Raw genomic sequence first — 4,948 nt, 5'->3', positions numbered from 1 at the left:
GTCAGAGCCTGGGCGGGAAAGGCTGAGGTGACTCTGAAGGGGCTGTGTCAGAGCCTGGGTGGGAAAAGCTGAGGTGACTCTGAAAGAGTTGGGGTCGGAGCCTGGGCAGGAAAGTCTGAGGTGGCAGAGGAGTAGGAGTCCAGCACTTGGGTGGGAAAAGCTGAGGTGACCCTAATGGGGTGGGGAGGTGGGAGCCTGGGTGGGAAATGCTGTGGTGATTCTGAAGAGGGAGAGGTGTCAGAGCATGGGCTGGAAAGGCTGAGGTGACTCTGAAGTGGGTGGGATCAGAGCCAGGGTGGAAAAGGCTCAGGTGACTCTGAAAGGGTGGGTTGGAGCCGGGCAGGAAAGGCTGTGGTGACTCTGAATGGTGAGGGTCAGAGCCTGGGTCGGAAACGCTGAGGTGACTCTAAGAGGGGGAGGGTCGGAGCCTGGGAGGGAAATGCTGTGGTGACTCTGAAGAGGGGGTGAGGTCAGAGCATTGGCGGGAAAGGCTGAGGTAACTCCGAAAGAGTCGGGGGTCGGAGCCTGGGCAGGAAAGTCTGAGGTGGCACAGGAGGAGGAGTCCAGCACTTGGGTGGGAAACGCTGAGGTGACCCTAAGGGGGTGGGGAGGTGGGAGCCTGGGCAGGAAATGCTGTGGTGATTCTGAAGAGGGGGAGGTGTCAGAGCGTGGGCTGGAAAGGCTGAGGTGACTCTGAAGGGGCTGGGTCAGAGCCTGGGTGGGAAAAGCTGAGGTGACCCTAAGAGGGTGGAGAGGTTGGAGCCTGGGCGAGAAATGCTGTGGTGATTCTGAAGAGGGGGAGGTGTCAGAGCGTGGGCTGGAAAGGCTGAGGTGACTCTGAAGGGGCTGGGTCAGAGCCTGGGCGGGAAAGGCTGAGGTGACTCTGAAGGGGCTGGGTCGGAGCCTGGGCGGGAAAGTCTGAGGTTTCTCTGAAGGGAGGAGGCCAGAGCCTGGGTAACACCAGAGGAGGAACCTGGAGTCTGGGCAGGAAAGTCTGAGGTGGCTGAGGAGGAGGAGACCGGCACACTATGGTGAATTTGAAGTGGTTGGGGAGTGGGGGTCACAGCCTGGGCGGGAAAGTCTGTGGTGACTCTGAAGCGGGGTGAGGTCAGAGCATTGGCGGGAAAGGCTGAGGTAACTCGGAAAGAGTCGGAGGTCGGAGCCTGGGCAGGAAAGTCTGAGGTGGCAGAGGAGGAGGAGTCCAGCATTTGGGCGGGAAACGCTGAGGGGAGGTGGGAGCCTGGGCAGGAAATGCTGTGGTGATTCTGAAGAGGGGGAGGTGTCAGAGCGTGGGCTGGAAAGGCTGAGGTGACTCTGAAGGGGCTGGGTCAGAGCCTGGGTGGGAAAAGCTGAGGTGACCCTAAGAGGGTGGAGAGGTTGGAGCCTGGGCGGGAAATGCTGTGGTGATTCTGAAGAGTGGGAGGTGTCAGAGCCTGGGCAAGAAAACACTGAGGTGACTCTGAAGGGGCTGGGTCAGAGCCTGGGCGGGAAAGGCTGAGGTGACTCTGAAGGGGCTGTGTCAGAGCATTGGCGGGAAAGGCTGAGGTGACTCTGAAGGGGCTGGGTCAGAGCCTGGGTGGGAAAAGCTGAGGTGACTCTGAAAGAGTTGGGGTCGGAGCCTGGGCAGGAAAGTCTGAGGTGGCAGAGGAGTAGGAGTCCAGCACTTGGGTGGGAAAAGCTGAGGTGACCCTAATGGGGTGGGGAGGTGGGAGCCTGGGTGGGAAATGCTGTGGTGATTCTGAAGAGGGAGAGGTGTCAGAGCATGGGCTGGAAAGGCTGAGGTGACTCTGAAGTGGGTGGGATCAGAGCCAGGGTGGAAAAGGCTCAGGTGACTCTGAAAGGGTGGGTTGGAGCCGGGCAGGAAAGGCTGTGGTGACTCTGAATGGTGAGGGTCAGAGCCTGGGTCGGAAACGCTGAGGTGACTCTAAGAGGGGGAGGGTCGGAGCCTGGGAGGGAAATGCTGTGGTGACTCTGAAGAGGGGGTGAGGTCAGAGCATTGGCGGGAAAGGCTGAGGTAACTCCGAAAGAGTCGGGGGTCGGAGCCTGGGCAGGAAAGTCTGAGGTGGCACAGGAGGAGGAGTCCAGCACTTGGGTGGGAAACGCTGAGGTGACCCTAAGGGGGTGGGGAGGTGGGAGCCTGGGCAGGAAATGCTGTGGTGATTCTGAAGAGGGGGAGGTGTCAGAGCGTGGGCTGGAAAGGCTGAGGTGACTCTGAAGGGGCTGGGTCAGAGCCTGGGTGGGAAAAGCTGAGGTGACCCTAAGAGGGTGGAGAGGTTGGAGCCTGGGCGAGAAATGCTGTGGTGATTCTGAAGAGGGGGAGGTGTCAGAGCGTGGGCTGGAAAGGCTGAGGTGACTCTGAAGGGGCTGGGTCAGAGCCTGGGCGGGAAAGGCTGAGGTGACTCTGAAGGGGCTGGGTCGGAGCCTGGGCGGGAAAGTCTGAGGTTTCTCTGAAGGGAGGAGGCCAGAGCCTGGGTAACACCAGAGGAGGAACCTGGAGTCTGGGCAGGAAAGTCTGAGGTGGCTGAGGAGGAGGAGACCGGCACACTATGGTGAATTTGAAGTGGTTGGGGAGTGGGGGTCACAGCCTGGGCGGGAAAGTCTGTGGTGACTCTGAAGCGGGGTGAGGTCAGAGCATTGGCGGGAAAGGCTGAGGTAACTCGGAAAGAGTCGGAGGTCGGAGCCTGGGCAGGAAAGTCTGAGGTGGCAGAGGAGGAGGAGTCCAGCATTTGGGCGGGAAACGCTGAGGGGAGGTGGGAGCCTGGGCGGGAAATGCTGTGGTGATTCTGAAGAGGGGGAGGTGTCAGAGCGTGGGCTGGAAAGGCTGAGGTGACTCTGAAGGGGCTGGGTCAGAGCCTGGGTGGGAAAAGCTGAGGTGACCCTAAGAGGGTGGAGAGGTTGGAGCCTGGGCGGGAAATGCTGTGGTGATTCTGAAGAGTGGGAGGTGTCAGAGCCTGGGCAAGAAAACACTGAGGTGACTCTGAAGGGGCTGGGTCAGAGCCTGGGCGGGAAAGGCTGAGGTGACTCTGAAGGGGCTGTGTCAGAGCATTGGCGGGAAAGGCTGAGGTGACTCTGAAGGGGCTGGGTCAGAGCCTGGGTGGGAAAAGCTGAGGTGACTCTGAAAGAGTTGGGGTCGGAGCCTGGGCAGGAAAGTCTGAGGTGGCAGAGGAGTAGGAGTCCAGCACTTGGGTGGGAAAAGCTGAGGTGACCCTAATGGGGTGGGGAGGTGGGAGCCTGGGTGGGAAATGCTGTGGTGATTCTGAAGAGGGAGAGGTGTCAGAGCATGGGCTGGAAAGGCTGAGGTGACTCTGAAGTGGGTGGGATCAGAGCCAGGGTGGAAAAGGCTCAGGTGACTCTGAAAGGGTGGGTTGGAGCCGGGCAGGAAAGGCTGTGGTGACTCTGAATGGTGAGGGTCAGAGCCTGGGTCGGAAACGCTGAGGTGACTCTAAGAGGGGGAGGGTCGGAGCCTGGGAGGGAAATGCTGTGGTGACTCTGAAGAGGGGGTGAGGTCAGAGCATTGGCGGGAAAGGCTGAGGTAACTCCGAAAGAGTCGGGGGTCGGAGCCTGGGCAGGAAAGTCTGAGGTGGCACAGGAGGAGGAGTCCAGCACTTGGGTGGGAAACGCTGAGGTGACCCTAAGGGGGTGGGGAGGTGGGAGCCTGGGCGGGAAATGCTGTGGTGATTCTGAAGAGGGGGAGGTGTCAGAGCGTGGGCTGGAAAGGCTGAGGTGACTCTGAAGGGGCTGGGTCAGAGCCTGGGTGGGAAAAGCTGAGGTGACCCTAAGAGGGTGGAGAGGTTGGAGCCTGGGCGAGAAATGCTGTGGTGATTCTGAAGAGGGGGAGGTGTCAGATCGTGGGCTGGAAAGGCTGAGGTGACTCTGAAGGGGCTGGGTCAGAGCCTGGGCGGGAAAGGCTCAGGTGACTCTGAAGTGGGTGGGTCAGAGCCAGGGTGGGAAAGGCTGTGGTGACTCTGAATTGCGGGGGGTTGCAGAGCCTGGATGGGAAAATCTGTGGTGACTCTTAACGGGGGTGGGTTCGGAGCCTGGGTAACACCAGAGGAGGAACCTGGAGTCTGGGCAGGAAAGTCTGAGGTGGCTGGGGAGGAGGAGTCTGGCACTTGGGTGGGAAAAGCTGAGGTGACCCTAAGGGGGTGGGGAGGTTGGAGCCTGGGCGGGAAATGTTGTGGTGATTCTGAAGAGTGGGAGGTGTCAGAGCCTGGGCAAGAAAACACTGAGGTGACTCTGAAATGCGGGTGGGGGCGGGGTGAGAGCCTGGATGGGAAACACTGAGGTGAATCTGAAGTGGTTGGGGAAGGGGAGTCAGAGCCTGGGCGCGAAAGTCTGTGGTGACTCTGAATGGGGTGGGTCAGAGCCTGGGCGGGAAACACTGAGGTGACCCTAATGGGGGGAGGGTTCGGAGCCTGGGCGGGAAATGCTGTGGAGACTCTGAATTGCGGGGGGTGTCAGAGCCTGGGCAGGAAAGGCTGAGGTGTCTCTGAAGGGGTGGGCCGGAATGGCTGAGGTGATGCAGGAGGAGGAGCTCAGCGCGAAAGATTTGGTACTTTTCTGACTCAGGAGGGGAAAATCTTATCTGAGAGTTGTGGAGTTGTTGTAAGGGTGTCTGACTAACACATGCTTCTGTGCTCCCTCTCTCTGTTTCAGGCATCTTCAAACACAAGTGGACAAGAAGAAAGGTTGAGGAATGTCAAGCCAAGGGGAAGAAAGAAGAGAAGTCACTGAAGCTGGAGGCAAAGGAAAGGGACTCTGGGCACAGTAAACTGCCTGTAATCAGGCCTCCAGTCATCTTATTACACTGTATGGGGATCTCAAGCCTTTTAATCCCTTGAATAGTATGACCCCCCTGTAAATAAGCAGGATCCAGGTCTTATGCCTTTTCCCTTTTTTTTTGGAGGGGAGGAAGATTGGTCAAGTTTAACACTGTGGGTCAAGTGAC

Source organism: Chrysemys picta, chromosome 5 (genome assembly GCF_011386835.1).
Source record: "Chrysemys picta bellii isolate R12L10 chromosome 5, ASM1138683v2, whole genome shotgun sequence".
Classification (NCBI taxonomy): domain Eukaryota; kingdom Metazoa; phylum Chordata; order Testudines; family Emydidae; genus Chrysemys; species Chrysemys picta.
The sequence above is the reverse complement of the archived record's forward strand: the minus strand, read 5'-3'. Positions refer to the sequence as shown.